At 43.8% G+C, this 18920-nt stretch overlaps 1 protein-coding gene across 5 annotated transcripts in view; it reads right to left on the bottom strand.

Moving 5' to 3' along the window:
• Positions 1–18920, bottom strand: part of LOC132898844 (cortexin-1) — a 36509-nt gene that overhangs the window by 14426 nt on the left and 3163 nt on the right. For 2 of the 5 annotated variants that reach the window (XM_060940517.1, XM_060940514.1), the window contains exons 1-2: positions 13416–13500; positions 2011–2095 (exon numbers count right to left, since the gene is read on the bottom strand). The gene's annotated coding sequence lies outside the window, so the exon portion shown is untranslated. Of the gene's footprint in view, positions 1–2010; positions 2096–13415; positions 13501–18920 lie in introns of those variants that run through there. The other 3 variants (XM_060940516.1, XM_060940515.1, XM_060940518.1) reach the window with 3 other exon arrangements.

Genomic DNA, 18920 nt, shown 5'->3' with positions numbered 1-18920 from the left:
ATCAGTCCACAGGACTTGTTTCCAAAATGCATCAGGCTTATTTAGATGTTCATTTGCAAACTTCAGACGCTGAATTTTGTGGCTCGGATGCAGGAAAGGTTTTCTTCTGATGACTCTCCCATGAAGGTCATATTTGTTCAGGTGTTGCTGCATAGTAGAACAGTGCACCACCACTCCAGGGTCTGCTAAATCTTTCTGAAGGTCTTTTGCAGTCAAACAGGGGTTTTTAGTTGCCTTTCTAGCAATCCAACGAGCAGTTCTTTCAGAAAGTTTTCTTCATCTTCCAGACCTCACCTTGACCTCCACTGTTTCTGTTAACTGCCATTTCTTAATAACATTACGATCTGAGGAAACAGCTACCTGAAAACACTTTGCTATGTTCTTGTAGCCTTCTCCTGCTTTGTGAGCATCAATTATTTTATTATTCAGAATGCGAGGGAGTTGCTTAGAGGAGCCCATGGCTGTCGATTTTAGGGACAAATTTAAGGAGTCAGAGAATTTATACAGCTTTGAAATCTGCATCATCTGACCTTTCCTAACGAAGAACTTGAACAAGCCACAGCTCAATAAGCTAATTAAGGTCTGGAACCTTGGTAAAAGTTACCTGAGAACTCAAATGTATTGGGGTGCCCAAACTTTTGCATGGTGTTCCTTTTCTTTTTTCACTCTCCAATTGTACAAAACAAAAATAATACACAAATCTTGCATAAAACGCCGAAAAGAAATGTCTCGTCTTTACCTTTATGTCTTTTGGTGATCAGTTCATCTTCTGCTCACTTAACTATTTGCAGTAACAGACATTTTCAGCAAGGGTGCCCAAACTTTTGCATGCCACTGTAGACACTAAATCCTCAAACACATGTCCCCTGTGCTTTAGGTGTAGGCAGACCACTGGGTCTTGACCCTCCATTTTGGTTATTTTCATTCTTATTTCACTCCTTGATAATCATCTTTCTTATTTTTCCACCGTTTTTCTCATTTATGTTTTCTTATAGTTTCAATTTGTTCCCTTGTTTCCCTTTTGTTATTTTATTTCCCCCTTTTATTTATCTATCATTTTCGTTCTCCGTCCGCTTTATTGTTTCTCTCGATCTCCATCATCCTTATTTTCAGTTTTATTCTGCCTTATTTAAGGTTTTTTTCCTTTTGTTTTCTTTTCCTTCTTCTTTTTAACTCCATTCTCCCATTTTCCCAAGTTGTGAGTTGTTTCCCGCCCTTCATTCTGCTTTTGTGTTTTATTATCTCTGTTCATTTCTGTCATTTTCTGATAATCTATTGCTCCTTTTATCATCTTATTTTTTTCTCATTTCTTCTACCAATTCCCTCTTTCTTTCTATCTTTATTTCCTGCTTGCCACGTATTTATCTTCTCTTTATGCTCATATATATTTATTTCTCCTTGATCTCTTCAGTGCAAAAAAATATAGCATCTTGTCAAGTTAAAATATTTTCCCCTTCTTTCTCTTTCTTTGACTGTTATGATTTTATCTTTTTTCTCTTTCAGTCTTTCTGTTGGTTTTACTTTCTTTCCTTTTCTTTCTCATTAATCCCCTTCCCTCCTTTATTCTCTTTTTTGTCTCTATTTGGTTTAGCCCTCATTTTCCTGTTTTATATATATTTTTACTATCCATTCCCTCCCTTCTATCTTTCATTCTTTACTTTTACTTTCATGGTTTCTTGAGCAATTTTACCAGTATTGTTTCTGCTCATTTTATCATGATCTTCTTTCATTTCCATTTTTAGTTTGCTCTCCATTCTCTCTGTAGTTCTCTTCCTTAATCTCTTCTCTTCATTCAGTCTTTCTTGGGCTTTTATTATTGTTTTTCTTTTATTCTTGCCTTTCACTCCTTTCTCTTGGTTGTCCATTATCTCAGGTTTTTTCTGTTGTTTTCATTTCTCCCATTTTACCATTCTTTCTTTATCTCTTAGATTCATTTTCTTCATTTCCTTCCTTCTCTTTTGCCTCATTTCTAATAGTGTTTCTCTTTTCATTTCTTTTCTGCAATCATACCCTCTCTCTTTCCCAGCAGGGACGGCGATGATCCTCAATAACACGTCCGTCTCTCATCTAGGACCCTCAGGGTTTTCTCTCACTGCTGACAGATAAAACAAACAAGGGCAAACAGGGATATAAATGGCAATCCATTAAAGCTCCCAAGTGTCCACTGGTGTAATATGCTGTCCTCTGAAGCTTAGAGACAGAATGTCCCCCCTGTGTCCGATCATTACGTCCCCCACAGTGTCTGATCTCAGCAGCAGCCATTCCTCACATGGTGGGACTCAGGGGCGAAAGCCTGGATTTGTCATTATTTGTGACTTGTCTATGGTCCTTCTGCAAAATGAATTAGAGACCATGATCTAATGATGAATGCCACGCATCTACCCACTCTCTTCTGCACACGCACACCACCAATATCATGGCCAAACTGACAGTCAGCTGATGCTGATGGCCTGCACTTTGACAGGAAATTAGCTGAACTCCTTCCAGCTCTCTGCTTATGAAGATAAAATGGGTTTGGGAGAAAAGGGCAAGAGGAAACATTTACAAAAGACACAGTATCTGAGCAGAACAAATGCTACAATAGAATCTGTGTGTGTGTGTGTGTGTGTGTGTGTGTGTGTGTGTGGTGAAGTCCAGAGGAGCTATTTATGCCATCAATCATGCAAGTTCTGATCTGATGCTTCTTGGCTCTTCTTTGTCCCAAATCATTGATCAGGACAGAAACTATTTGTTCCTCAGTATTAAGATGCTGCTTAAAAACAAGGTCACCTTGAACTCAGACATGGTCTAAACTACATACATTTAATCTTGCTGAATTTGTACCCTATCTAGCATCCACATAATCTACATCCTAGCTATTGCTACTAAAGTAGCTCCAGTTTTCATTTGGGGTAAACACCATACATCCCATCTGGGCAGCTTAACCTTTTACCATTAAACTGTGTTGGAGAAAGAAAGCAGAAACCTTTCCAGAGGAGGGACTGAAAGAGAGACAGAGACGGTGTTTCAGCCTGTTAATATCCGTCCATCCATCCATTATCTGTAGCCACTTATCCTGTTCTACAGGGTCGCAGGCAAGCTGGAGCCTATCCCAGCTGACTACGGGCAAAAGGCGGGGTACACCCTGGACAAGTCGCCAGGTCATCACAGGGCCGACACATAGACACAGACAACCATTCACACTCACATTCACACCTACGGTCAATTTAGAGTCACCAGTTAACCTAACCTGCATGTCTTTGGACTGTGGGGGAAACCGGAGCACCCGGAGGAAACCCACGCAGACACGGGGAGAACATGCAAACTCCGCACAGAAAGGCCCTCGTTGGCCACCGGGCTCGAACCCGGAACCTTCTTGCTGTGAGGCGACAGTGTTAATCACTACACCACCGTGCCGCTGCCATTGTGACAACAGTTTAATTTAAAAAATCTTTTCTTCATATGAAGTGATTCATATGTGTGTCATTTAACAGCAGTGTTGTCTTCTGTCATCTCTGAAATGCTCCTCTGCCGGCAAAATAAAACAAAGTTTAAAACTGGAAAAAAAAAAGTTGGGTGTCCAAACATGGGAGAAGGAAAAAGGATAAATTTTTATTTATTATTCTATTATTTCAGTTTTTGCCCAACGTCAGGAACCTGTGAAAATGAATAGCCTACTGTGCCAGGTTTATTATTATGCTAAAGTCAAATTAAGGGCCCACTGGAGAATTCTTGTGCCACCTCTACACTGAGCCGTGCTGTGTCGCTGGAAATGATGGTTCTCCTCAGACTGCTGAGCTCCCTGTACCTTCCTCTCCGAATAAATGTACAGTCACATCTATCATTGGCCAGCTTTGAAGTAATCACTTTAAAAATCTCGTTCTAAGCAGTAGCAAGACTAATAAAGAAAAATCTAGCAGTGGCTTTCTGGACATGGCCCAGCTGGCTGTGCTGGAAAATGACAGAGTAATTTTCTGCTCCAAGTCTGTACCACCGATATCTGTTGTACTGCAGGAACCCAGTGGCTAGCCACAAAAGACCCCTTGTTGCTGATGGGCTTTATGTCAAACACAGCTGTCATCCATCCCACTGCAAGCCAGTGAGATGTTCCAATGAGAACAACTTAACTGCCAAGAGCAGAACTGAATTTTTGGCATTAATCACAATTGTAGGTCTGGAAGAACATATCACAGAACAAAATGTTCAGAGGGTTTAGTGATATGGTTTCTGCTTCAGTAAAGTATGTCATTTAAAACAGTTTGCAACCGTGGTGAAAGCCTTTTGCTCTAATCACAGATCAGTGTCCTCTGTGCCTGTCAGTCCAAATGAAGGAGGCGGGGCTTCTGTGCCTATCTGTCCTAATGAAGGCGGTGTGGCCGCTGTGTGCCTGTCAGTCCCAAAGTGAAGGAGCGTTTGCCTCTGATCCTGTTAGGTCCAGTGAAGAACTTCAAAATCCCCTTATAACTTAAAAATGCTAAAATTGATAATTACAACAGCATCATGGTGGTGTAGTGGTCAGCACTGTCGCCTCACAGCAAGAAGGTCCTGGGTTCGAGCCCAACGGCCGACGAGGGCCTTTCTGTGTGGAGTTTGCATGTTCTCCCCGTGTCTGCATGGGTTTCCTCCGGGTGCTCCGGTTTCCCCCACAGTCCAAAGACATGCAGGTTAGGCTAATTGGTGGCTCTAAAATTGACTGTAGGTGTGCATGTGAGTGTGAATGGTTGTTTGTGTCTGTGTCAGCCCTGTGATGACCTGGCGACTTGTCCAGGGTGTATCCCGCCTCTTACCCATAGTCAGCTGGGATAGGCTCCAGCTTGCTTGCGACCCTGTAGAACAGGATAAGCGACTACAGATGGATGGATAAATAATTACAACATCTCATCTCATCTCATTATCTCTAGCCGCTTTATCCTGTTCTACAGGGTCGCAGGCAAGCTGGAGCCTATCCCAGCTGACTACGGGCGAAAGGCGGGGTACACCCTGGACAAGTCGCCAGGTCATCACAGGGCTGACACATAGACACAGACAACCATTCACACTCACATTCACACCTACAGTCAATTTAGGGTGTTTTCACACCTGGTCCCCTTTAAAGGAACCAGACTCAGTCCTCTTTAAGTGGACCAAAAAGTGGACCAACAGAAAAAGAACTCAGTTCTTTTTGTGTTCACACTGTGAATTTATTACAAAGAGGACTGGGTTCTCTTTCTGGTCCAGTTAAGCTTTGATGGGGCCTCAGTCCTCTTTCTGTTCACACCAGGCCTCTAGAGCCCTCAGACCCCCAGTGCACGGAATTCTGGGTAATTTTCTCTTGAATCAAAATGTCTGCTACCATGCTTGCCCTGCTGTATTCTTTGATCAAAATAGTGCGGATTAAGGAAAATAAATTTATTATAAAATATAATATAATATAATATAGTTATATTATTGTGGCCGACTCATCAGTCAGTAAGTTCAGAGAACTGTAAAGCGGCTGTGGTAAGTTCCAAAAGGAAGTTGAGTTTCCCTGCTACAGTCACGTGACCAACTACGGCAAACGAAGAAGGTTAAACTACAGTGAAAAAGGCGAAGTGAACCCGGTGCGCTTTTTGTTCACAATGCACAGATTAGGCGAACCGTACCGTTGATTTTTAGCGAACCGTACTGAGACCACCTCCTGAGGTGGTCTCAGTTTGGTTTGCTTTAAAGGGGTCTGGGTACGGTTGGAGTGTTCACATATGCGCAAAAAATGCTGAGTCATCGATCTGAGTTCGGTTAGATGGCTGAAAGGGACCAAGTGTGAAAACACCCTTAGAGTCACCAGTTAACCTAACCTGCAGGTCTTTGGACTGTGGGGGAAACCGGAGCACCCGGAGGAAACCCACACGGACATGGGGAGAACATGCAAACTCTGCACAGAAAGGCCCTCGCCGGCCACGGGGCTCGAACCCGGACCTTCTTGCTGTGAGGCGACAGCGCTAACCACTACACCACCGTGCCGCCCTAATTACAACATATTGGGAAAAAAAAAAGTGTCCTACCACATCAGTGTTTTGAGGGGCGTGACCAAGCAGGTAACTCCAGAGAGATAAGGGAAGGGACTGAAACAAAACTGCAAATAAAATGTTGATAAGTAAATTCCGTGGAGTATAAAGTACAAACTAAATGTGTGGATGAGCAGCAAATTTAAAATGTGTGTAACATGTTACAGGTTTATTCAAACTGACTGATTGAGTGCACACTTTCTACCTGGAGCTCAGTCAACGGGAATACGCCAGCACACTGTCAAACTCACCTGCCGCATCTTTAATTCCCAGTCCAAATCACAGCATGAAATATTAAGCTGGAATGGACAGCACAGATGGCAGTGAGTGACTGACAGAGTGAGTGTATGTGGCAGCACAGCTCCTCAGTGGGCTCCACCTTTCAAGCGAACTCAAAGGAGGGACTAAGGGAGAAATGGCCCAGTTATAGGTCTGACACAAACCAAACTAATGCTCAGATTCTTCTGTGTCACTGCACACACCCTATTAAACAAGTCAGCACTTTATAAAGTCTAAATACAGAGGACAGCACTTCCTTCACTGCACGGTGACCTGTCGTGAGGACATGCAGCCAGGGACTATCTGCCCACGGACGTGTCAGTCCCTTCCAGAGGTCTGTCATTGTGGGCGTCACATCAAAGCTCAGCAAATGTCAAAAGGACGGTAAAGGACAATGGGGAGGGACAGCAAAAAGGTCAAACCATCCTTGCTGTGAGCGGCATTACAAAAACGGATTTAAGTTTGAACTTCTGTCAGCGGAAACAGAATGAAATACAGTAATTAAATCTGTGCAGGAGAAAATGAAAATGCCGATGCAGAGCAAAAGGTGTGTGCATGGAAAGCTCCAGCTCATAAACCAGAAAAAGAAAGCTTGGATTAAAAATAAAAGAAAGCACATATGAAGAGCATCCAGGGTTCAGAATCCTTAGAAAAAGCACACTAAACACAACGACTTTCCATATTTGCCTCTTTAGCAGTTTGAGCAGGATTTGAGTCCAAAATGCTAGATTCCCATCAAACAGGTTAATATTCACTGGACCAGACTGTAAATCGGCATTCTTGACTGGGAGGATAATAAAAACCCAGACATGGTGTCAATTATCAAATGGATCCAAATTATAGCCCTGATGAATATTTCAAGAGGGATCTTGGAAGGAAATTGGACCCTCCCCTTTGATCCATCCCTATGCCAAGCTCCATTCAAAATATTTACTGATATTAGTCTGTGCCCAGCGGAAGAAACTGGACCTTCTTCATAGGAGGATCAGGAAACCTGGGCATCATAGATATTAACACATGATATAGTTAAATAGATGATAGATATAGATGATATAGCTATAGTTATGATATAGTTAGAAATCACCAGAGAGAATGATTCAAAAAATTTTTACTCAAACAATTAGTGAAACTGATCACCTTTCCTCTGTGAAAAAAAAAATTCTCATGAGACTTTTAAGATGCTACTAGTTTCTCTTGTAAATCAAAATTATTGAGACACATCCATCCATCCATCCATCCATCCATCCATCCAATATCCATAACCGCTGTGCAGGGTCGCGGGTAAGCTGGAGCCTATCTCAGCTGACTATGGGCAAGAGACAGGGTACACCCTGGACAAGTTGCCAGGTCATCGCAGGGCTGACACATAGAGACAAACAACCGTTCACACCTACAGTCAATTTAAAGCCAAACATGCATGTCTTCATGGGAAACCGGAACACCTGGAGGAAACCCACGCAGACAACATGCAAACTCCACACAGAAAGACCCCCGTTGGCCACTGGGCTTAAACCCAGAACCTTCTTGCTGTGAGACGACAGTGCTAACTACTACAGCACCATGCCGCCCACATGTAAATATCTCATCTCATTATCTCTAGCCGCTTTATCCTGTTCTACAGGGTCGCAGGCAAGCTGGAGCCTATCCCAGCTGACTACAGGCGAAAGGCGGGGTACACCCTGGACAAGTCGCCAGGTCATCACAGGGCTGACACATAGACACAGACAACCATTCACACTCACATTCACACCTACGCTCAATTTAGAGTCATCAATTATCCTAACCTGCATGTCTTTGGACTGTGGGGGAAACCGGAGCACCCGGAGGAAACCCACGCGGACACGGGGAGAACATGCAAACTCCGCACAGAAAGGCCCTCGCCGGCCACGGGGCTAGAACCCGGACCTTCTTGCTGTGAGGCGACAGCGCTAACCACTACACCACCGTGCCGCCCACATGTAAATATATTTAAAATAAATACAACCTATCATCTTTTGGTGGGGGGGAATTACAGTATTTTTAAAACTGTTTTTGGTAACCAGAATCTCTAATGTTGTCGTTGCCTTTGACCAAATATGAGGTTACACACAAGGAAAATAACTTTATTATACGTCACCACGAGGAACACCAAAGGCTCTTGACAATAAAGAGGCAGACTAGGTGCCATCTCCATAACAACAAGCTCTTTGGAAGGATTGAAAGATGCCCTTCATAAAAACCTCTCAGAAAGTGCAGTGCAGTGCCAAAATTCAACAAGTATCACTGGAACTGTGTTCTGTTGTCATGAGACCAAAATCAAACTTTTTGGCTGAACGGCATGTTTTGGTTACAAATGGAGACTGAATACAGATAAGCAGAAGCACTCAAAACCCACTGTAAAATACTCTGGTCGATCACTGGTGCTGTGGGACTGTATCGAGGGCCTGTCCTTGTGAAGAAATTCACTAACAAGATTTAACAGGAACATAAAATTGTTCTCAGTGTCTGGATTTGGACTTATAGTCTGAATTGAAAAAGGAAGCATGCAATTTAAAAATCTTAAAGGAGCTTAAAGTGTTATGAATGGTCCACTTCACAGTTCATAACCAATCTAACAAGTGCTCCAACCTTGCTAGAGGCTTCTAGATTTGCCAAATATTGATCATGAATAATTTTTGTTAAGGTCAGTGTCTCACACAAAACAATGCATTTTGTTAGGAAAAAATATTTTGTTAGAATAAACATATAAACACAAACAATGCTGTGTGGGTTTAAACTCACTTATTGCATGTGTTATTTATTTTGCATCTTCACTTTTTTTCACTATTTTCATGAGGAATGTCAAAATCATATGGATGACATAGCTTTTTGAACCTTTTTTTTTTGTATGATACAGTCAAGCCGGAAAGTCTGCACACCCCTTTCACCTTCTTCACGTTTTATTACGTTACAGACTTATTCTACGATAGATTGAGTTCATTTTTTGTCACAAAATTCTACACAAAATAGCCCATAATTTCAAAGTGAAAGCAGGTTCTTAGACATTTGTGCTAATTTATTCTCATCTCATTATCTCTAGCCGCTTTATCCTTCTACAGGGTCGCAGGCAAGCTGGAGCCTATCCCAGCCGACTACGGGCGAAAGGCGGGGTACACCCTGGACAAGTCCCCAGGTCATCACAGGGCCGACACATAGACACAGACAACCATTCACACTCACAGTCAATTTACGCTACGTTCACATTGCAAGGCTTAATGCTCAATTCCGATTTTTTTGTGAAATCCGATTTTTTTGTGAGGTCGTTCACATTAACAAATATATGCGACTTGTATGTGATCCTCAGTATGAACGAAAAGCGACCTAAAAGTGTTCCGCATGCGCATTGCAGGATATGACGACGTCACACGCAGTGAGCATGGCCAGTGTTTACGGAAGTAAAACCGCCCGGTTGCGGTATGACCCATCCAATCTAGCTTGAATAGCTGCATCCCCCCAAATGGAAATCAGCTGAGACCCGCCGCCTACTTCAGTGCAGAATGGTGACGTTTGTGGCTTGTTGATGACGTGTCGGATGAATGCGACCTGGCGGTTCAGACTGAAGTCGCATATGAAAAGAGCGGATAGGAATCGGAATTAGGACCACATATCCAAACGGCCTGGGTCGGATTTGAAAAAATCGGATCTGTGTCGTTCATATTGTCAATAAAAGATCGGATACGGGTCACATATGGGCGAAAAGATCGGATTTGAGTCACTTCAGCCTGCAGTGTGAACGTAGCCTTAGAGTCACCAGTTAACCTAACCTGCATGTCTTTGGACTGTGGGGGAAACCGGAGCACCCAGAGGAAACCCACGCGGAGAACATGCAAACGCCACACAGAAAGGCCCTCGCTGGCCACGGGGCTCGAACCCGGACCTTCTTGCTGTGAGGCGACAGTGCTAACCACTACACCATCGTGCCGCCCTGCTAATTTATTACAAATCAAAATGTAAAATATCATATGTACACAAGTGTGCACACCCTTTGATATGACACCCAAAAGTGAGCTGAGGTGCATTTTGTTTCCACTGATATTGTTTCAGATGTTTCTACAACTTAATTGGATTCCACCTGTGGTAAAAATTCAATGGATTGGACATGATTGGGGATCGCCAACACCTGCCTATATAAAGGTCCCACAGTTGACAGTGCATGTCAGAGCAAACTCCAAGCCATGGGGTCAAAGGAATTATCTGCAGACCTCAGAAACAGGATTGTGTCAAGGCATAGATCTAGAGAAGGGTACAGAAAATTTGCTGCAGCTTTACAGGTCCCAAAGAGCACAGTGGCCATCATCATTCGTAAACGGAAGAAGTTTAGAACCACCAAGAATCTTCCTAGACCTGGCTGCCTGGCCAAACTGAGCAATCGGGGAAGACAGGCCTTGGCCAGGGAGGTGAGCAGGAACCTGAGGGTCACTCTGACAGAGCTCCAGTGTATCCTTGTGGAGATGGGAGAATCTTTCAGAAGATCAACCATCCAGGCAGCACTCCACAAATCAGGCCTTTATGGTAGAGTGGCCAGACAGAAGCCACTCCTTAGTAAAAGGCACATGACAGCCCACTTGAGGTTTACCAAAAGGCACCTAGAGAACTGTCAAACCATGAGAAACAAGATTCTCTGGTCTGATGAAACCAAAATTGAATTTTTTGGCCTGAATACCAAGCATCACGTCTGGAGGAAACCAGGCACTGCTCATCACCTGGCTAATGCCATCCCTACAGTGAAGCATGGCGGTGTTTTTCAGCAGCGGGGGGGCAACTAGTCCTGATAGAGGGAAAGATGAATGCAGCTAAGTACACCGAGATCCTTGAAGAAAACCTGCTCCAGAGCGCTTTGGACCTCAGACTGGGGTGAAGGTTTACCTTCCAACATGACAACGACCCAGAGGAGTGGCTTCGGAGAAAGTCTGTGAATGTCCTTGAGTGGCCCAGCCAGAGCCCAGACTTGAATCCAATTGAACATCTGTGGAAGGAGCTAAAAATGGCTGTGTACCGATGCTCCCCATCCAACCTGACGGAGCTTGACGGAGGATATGCCAAGAGGAATGGGCAAAAATGTCCAGAAACAAAGTGTGCCAAGCTTGTAGTTTCTTCCCCAAGACACCTTGAAGCTATAATTGCTGCCAAAGGTGCGTCAACCAAGTATTAGGCTAAAGGTGTGTACAGATATGTAACCCCTAAATAACCTATTTTTGTCAGTAAAATAAAATTGCATATTTTCTAAAAACTTGCTTTCACTTTGTCATTATGGGCCATTTTGTGACAAAAAATGAACTCAATCTATTGTAGAATAAATCTGTAACATAATAAAACATGGAGAAGGTGAAAGGGGTGTGAAGACTTTCCAGCTTGACTGTATTGTGTAATGTATGGTACGCAAGCATTTGAGTCTCTAGTTGAGGTTAGTGCTTCGGGTTTGAGGTAAACGGATTCTGTTTCAGCTTGAACAGCACACGGTGCCAGCTAAATTATGACCAGTGTTAACTCTGACCAGTAATTACAGTGAGTGTTATTTCATCAAATCTAATTTGGGACTGAGCATTAGGAATCTCAGACTTAGTAATGGCTTCTTTGAGCAGTGATTATAAAAAGAAAATGACGAGAGAGAGAGAGAGAGAGAGAGAGAGAGAGAGAGAGAGAGAGTTCTTGTTCCTGACTGCACCAAAACTTTCACTACAGTGCATTTATCATGATCACAGTGACTACACAGATCAGGGGGTGGCACGGTGGTGTAATGGTTAGCACTGTCGCCTCACAAGAAGAAGGTTCTGGGTTCGAGCACAGCGGCCAACGAGGGCCTTTCTGTGTGGAGTTTGCATGTTGTCTGCGTAGGTTTCCTCCCACAGTCCAAAGATATGCAGGTTAGGCTAATTGGTGGCTCTAAATTAACCGTGAGTGTGAACAGTTGTTGGGTGTCAGCCCTGCGATGAGCTGGTGACTTGTCCAGGGTGTACCCTGCCTCTCGCCCATAGTCAGCTGGGACAGGCTCCAGCTTGCCCCATGACCCCGTACAGGATAAGTGGTTACAGATAGATAACACAGATCAGGCACCGGATCTGGTCCGATTTAATACATTTTGGTCGTGAGTACTAAGTCAGATGCAGTTAGAGTCTGATAAACAGTCTAAACTAGTCTACACCTGACTTTTTTTTTCTCATATTATGTTTGCGGGCGGCACGGTGGTGTAGTGGTTAGCACTGTCGCCTCACAGCAAGAAGGTCCGGGTTCGAGCCCCGTGGCCGGCGAGGGCCTTTCTGTGCGGAGTTTGCATGTTCTCCCCGTGTCCGCGTGGGTTTCCTCCGGGTGCTCCGGTTTCCCCCACAGTCCAAAGACATGCAGGTTAGGTTAACTGGTGACTCTAAATTGAGCGTAGGTGTGAATGTGAGTGTGAATGGTTGTCTGTGTCTATGTGTCAGCCCTGTGATGACCTGGCGACTTGTCCAGGGTGTACCCCGCCTTTCGCCCGTAGTCAGCTGGGATAGGCTCCAGCTTGCCTGCGACCCTGTAGAACAGGATAAAGCGGCTAGAGATAATGAGATGAGATGAGAATTCAGGGGTACACCTTTTCTACCTTTCGTTCACATAGAAAAGTGAATGTTGTAGCTCTGTAAACTCATTTAAGGGATGTAATTAGACCTTCTTTTTATTTAAAATGCTGTTGTACCATTAGGTGTACAATACCTTTTTATTGACCGTGAACGAGAGTATGCACCTAGTATCAATCTATCTAGATAAAAATGAATAGTGCTGTAACTATACTAACACCATCATCTTCTCATGTATAAAGGAAACAGGTCCTTCAACAGCATGTGGAATATAAAGGAGTGGAGTATTAAACCTCTGACTGCTCTTCTGCACTTTAATATATGACACAGCATTACTACTATATTCAAGTAATAAATAATAAGGTCTGGGAATAGCATTGCCTTAGATGTCAGCTTTTCCTCCAATATATCTTTTCAATTATCTTTGTAATCACTGTGGTAAATAAATCCAGTGGAAGTTTCTGAAGCTGTGCAGTCCAGAGCATCTCCCCTTCCCCTCCAGCAGCATCAACAGCAAACCATGCAGTGCGTGCAAATACAAATGGAGACAAAAGATATAAAATCTTACCCCTTCTATGGCAAGAAAGACGAATATGGCCGGCACCAGATGTGAAGTGAAGTGAAACTTCAGCTGCTTTGCAGCTCCGCTAAACGAACTCGAATAACAGCATCGAGCAGCGGGGAGGGACAAGCGATTCACCAGCGATTCATTTCTCTATGAACGACTCTTTTGAACAAATCAATCACCGAATCGATTCTTCACCAGGAACGAATCCAGAGATTTTTTTTTTTTGTATTTTTTTTTTCACCCACGCACAAATATTCAGCCTGCATAACCTGAATATTTTCAGGTGTTTGTGCATTTCAGGTTGTTGAGGCGGTGTGTGTTCCTCACTTTTTTATTATCTGCACTAATATATGCAGTGTCATAGTGGTTTAATGGGTAAATATAGAGTGTGTGTCATGCATAAAAACAGAGTAAATATAATCTATTATTATACATACAGGACACTTTTTCAAAGGTGGTGTAGTGGTTAGCGCTGTCGGCTCACAGCAAGAAGGCCCGGGTTCGAGCCGGCAAAGGCCTTTCTGTGTGGAGTTTGTATGTTCTCCTCGTGTCTGCATGTGTAATTGGTGTCTCTAAATTGACTGTGAATGGTTGTTTGAGTCTATGTGTCAGCCCTGTGATGACCTGGCGACTTGTCCAGGGTGTACCTCACCTCTCGCTTGCCTGCGACCCTGTAGAACAGGATAAGCGGCTACAGATAAGGGATGGATGGAGGGATAACAAGCATCTAGGGTGGCACGGTGGTGTAGTGGTTAGCACTGTCGCCTCACAGCAAGACGGTCCGGGTTTGAGCCCAGCAGCTGGCGAGGCTCTTTCTGTGTGGAGTTTGCATGTTCTCCCTGTGTCTGCGTGGGTTTCCTCCAGGTGCTCCAGTTTCCCCTACAGTCCAAAGACATGCAGGTTAAGCTAATTGGTGGCTCTAAATTGAGCGTAGGTGTGAATGTGAGTGTGAATGGCTGTTTGTCTCTGTGTCAGCCCTGTGATGACCTGGCGACTTGTCCAGGGTGTACCCCGCCTCTCGCCCATAGTCAGCTGGGATAGGCTCCAGCTTGCCTGCGACCCTGTAGAACAGGATAAAGCGGCTAGAGATAATGGATGGATGGAGGGATAACAAGCATCTAGGGTGGCATGGTGGTGTAGTGGTTAGCACTGTCACCTCACAGTCAGAAGGCTCCTGGGTTGCAGCCGGTGAGGGCCTTTTTGTGTGGAGTTTGCATGTTCTCTCCGTGTCCGCGTGGGTTTCCTCCGGGTGCTCCGGTTTCCCCCACAGTCCAAAGACATGCAGGTTAGGCTAATTGGTGGCTCTAAATTGACCGTAGATGTGATTGTGAGTGTGAATGGTTGTCTGTGTCTTTGTGTCAGCCCTGCGATGACCTGGCGACTTGTCCAGGGTGTACCCCGCCTCTCTCCATAGTCAGCTGGGATAGGCTCCAGCTTGCCTGCGACCCTGTAGAACAGGATAAGTGGCTACAGATAAGGGATGGATGGACACTTTTCCGATGGAATAAAAACATGTATTCTATTCCCTTCTAGAGGGTTTCATTCATTTGGTTTGATAGCATGCAATATTGTTTGCATATCACTTATCCTATGTGTATTACGTCACGCTAGCCAATGGAGAATGAGCGTTGAATATGGTTTACGATATTGCATGGTTGTCAAGACAACGTGACGTCACACGTCGGAGACGTAAAACTCCCGCACTATGTGAGCGACTGTGACAATTTGTAAACAAACATGGCCACCAGGGGTCAGTCCTGCGCGCTGTGGCACGTGCACCTGAAGGCACGAATCAGGCTGCGCGCGCACCAAGTGAGCTCCAGCACGCGTGCACCGTGAACAAGACGCACCTGTTCTCAATTAGAGCGCCAGGTGTTTGGCTATTTAAGGACTGCGCCGATACAAGTGCGATGCGAAGTATTATGCTACGTTAAGTACGCATTACCGAGCCTTTCTTCCCGTATTCTTGGTTTCCTGGTTTCTTGATTCTTTTGCCTGTTTCCCATTACTGTTCTCGTTTTGCCTTTGATGTACTGTTTGCGCCTTGACCCAGGCCCGGCGCCGTGGGGGGGCGAAAGGGGGCGTCGCCCCCTCGTGGCTACAGCCCCGCCCCCTCAACGGAGACTCAGATCACTTAATTGTTTTCTTAGTAAAATATAATGTATTATAGACGGAGGGGTCGTGCAGGCGGGGGTTTTACATGTACACTTACAAGTGCACTGTCTCTGTAATATGCAGTCAGTTTACGGGAGTAGTCTTTCCCCCACCGAATTAAACCAATTCAATCACAATATTCTCATCTCATTATCTCTAGCCGCTTTATCCTGTTCTACAGGGTCGCAGGCAAGCTGGAGCCTATCCCAGCTGACTACGGGCGAAAGGCGGGGTACACCCTGGACAAGTCGCCAGGTCATCACAGGGCTGACACATAGACACAGACAACCATTCACACTCACATTCACACCTACGCTCAATTTAGAGTCACCAGTCAACCTAACCTGCATGTCTTTGGACTGTGGGGGAAACCGGAGCACCCGGAGGAAACCCACGCGGACACGGGGAGAACATGCAAACTCCACACAGAAAGGCCCTCGCCGGCCACGGGGCTCGAACCGGGACCTTCTTGCTGTGAGGCGACAGCGCTAACCACTACATCACCGTGCCACCTCAATCACAATATTGTGAATCCATTTTCTTTCTTTGTAGGCTAAGTTTATCTCCGTTTATGTTGGTGTATGTGTTCATATATGGTCCGCTTTGTGCGCAAATGGCGTAAGAATATGTGTCGTTGACGTCACCCCCCATGCAGCAGGGGTGAAAATTCATCACTTCAGTGTTTTGTCCCCTACACGCCTAAACTGGGATCGCGGATTAAGTGTGGTCGTAGTGTGTATGACAAGAGATGTTCATGAGAAGTTTGGTGATGATTGATCGTTGTTTTGGAACATTAAGCTATGTTAAGCTTTTTCACGTTAAGCGTTTTAGGATGTCCTTTGCAGCCGCGGTGGGGTCTGTTGATTTTTTTTTTTTTAATTATGATTTTGGCCACCGAGCCAAGTACCTTAGACTTGCATTGACGTTTTGTTTTCATGCCGCGGAGCTATTTGTATGTATTTTAAATGTAAAGGACTTGCCTGTAGGTTTGTGTGTGTTGTTTTATGTTTGGCATCTTTCCGGTTGTACCGTGTGTCTGTGAGAAAATCGGAGGGGAGGGGTAACAGGTGGGCACGGGGGTTGATAAAGCGCAACTGCCCTGGTAATATGTCACATGATTTTCCCGGACTAAAGCAACCTTCGGGGCCGTGGTTTTGTGGTTGGCGCAGTTAATTGTTTGAAACACGTTGTCAGACCGCCATCACTACTACACACTATATGAAAAATATTTGCCCCCTTGCGATTTCTAACTGCCCCCTTAGTAAACTGTTCCTGGCGCCAGGCCTGCCTCGACCGACCCTTTGCCTGTTTTCTCGTTTCTGATCTTGCCTGCCAATTTGGACTGGCTACCTGTGTATATAGTCTTGCACCTTGTATGTATCTGCACTCTTGTTATTAAACTGAACACTTCTGCACATACATCCACCTCCCTCGCGTACGGTACCTGACACTAGGTTTGCGTCGTTAAATACAGAACATTTTGAGAGAATTTTGAAAGAGAAAGACACGTTGAACACACGAAAGGAATGTATAATAATAATACTGGCTTTTTCATGGTATATCAGATATATTCCATTCAGCGAGCATGATATTGAACTCGTCTTCAACTTGTTCAATATCATGCTCGCTGAATGGAATATATCTGATATACCACTCAACACCAGCCAATATTATTTAAATAATATCTAATAATAAAATCAGTTTTTAATATTATGTGCTTATTCTTTGCATTCCCTTATTTTATTTTATCTATTTCTTGCTGCAGGTAGTCATGTATACAACAAGATCATGTGAAAATTAAAGTCAGCCTATTACAGAGAAAATAAATATACTATGTCAATAAATGAATATTACAGTAGTAGTGTCAATGTGACAATAAGTGAATAGCAGTAGGCTCAACGTGATCTCATTTAGGGCATTAAACCTCACTAAATGTGTAAAATATACAAGTATTGGATTATCCATGTGCAAAAATGCAAATGAGTAACAGCCGTGTGATATATACTGAAGGACAGTTATATCAGCAAAAGTAGAGAAAAAAAAAACTAGTGCAATATACTAGGTTATTGTCCATATGTTCAAAAGTACAAAGGTTTACTACTACTACTTGCTGTTAGATGATGTCAAAGATTTTGGAATAATACATATGTAAAAGTGTTGTGTGCTTGTTGGTTATTAATTGCCATTGCAAACTATTATAAATACACATGGAGATTATTCATTTCTGATTAGCTAGCATGTGGGATACTCCAAAATTGTTTGTTAAAAAGAAAGTCCGATATCAAATACAATTCTGTATCAATGCTCCTGATTACTATGTAGTCCAACTATAGAGGAGTGTAACCATGACAACGAACATCTCATAGTCTTGGTGACTGGAATGGCTGGAGGTTATTAAGACATTGGTTTCGTTATGTAAGAGGCTGCATCAGTTCTAATGAATGGTGGGGATTTACAGCTATTCAACTGCTGTGTGTGATTCACACCTGTGGCACAATGACATTTGTTACCAGGGATGGTGTGAAGGTGTGAATTGGCCTGAAACCCCTGCAGTAAACATGACATTGTGCAGGTAGGTGTAGGCAGTGTTGCAGACCTCTCTCTTTATTCAGAGATAGTTGTTCAAGATGTCAGTTACTCTTTTTTCAAGCCAGCTGTATTCTCTGTCTAGCTGGACTAATAAATACAGTTAAAATGAAATTCAATGCTGCAGATTTTGCGATGAATGTGACAACAGGACTGTTTTCCTAGTCTTTAAATTATAAGCTTTACAGCCTCAAGTAGCAGATATTTCTAATTCTGAGTTACACAGAAGATGTATTTTGATTTGCTACAGACTACATCAGACTCACTTCAATGCGTTATGCCTCAATTCTGATGCCAGTAAGATAAAACTACTTCTAGCATGCTAAAGCTACTAAGAATATTATTCATCATAAACTGTAACTACATTATTACAGCAGCATCAAAACATATGAACATGTCAAACAGAGTTAGCATCAATGCTGCATATCTAAGCTATTACGGCTGCTTCAGAACCTATTGTGGGGGCGTATTGTATAAGTATGCATCATGAGCGTATTCTCTGATTAATGTGTCCACAGGTTTCCACTCGACCTGCGCCCTTTTGACTCTAGATGCCAGTCCAGTCTCAGTGGTCAAGATGCGATCCAGAGCCCCGGGCAAGGGCAGGTGGCCATTTTGCCATCTGTGCCACCTGCTGCCACTTCCTCCTCAGACAGCCAGTCTTCAGCTGTGCAGGTTATGGATATCGCATTTTCTATGAGGTCAGAGTGTATAAGTGAAGCCTCACCAGCCATACTGTCACACATAAGCATGCCCACAATTAGA

The sequence above is a fragment of the Neoarius graeffei genome, chromosome 15 (assembly GCF_027579695.1).
Source record: "Neoarius graeffei isolate fNeoGra1 chromosome 15, fNeoGra1.pri, whole genome shotgun sequence".
NCBI classification, from domain to species: domain Eukaryota; kingdom Metazoa; phylum Chordata; class Actinopteri; order Siluriformes; family Ariidae; genus Neoarius; species Neoarius graeffei.
The sequence above is the reverse complement of the archived record's forward strand: the minus strand, read 5'-3'. Positions and strand labels throughout refer to the sequence as shown.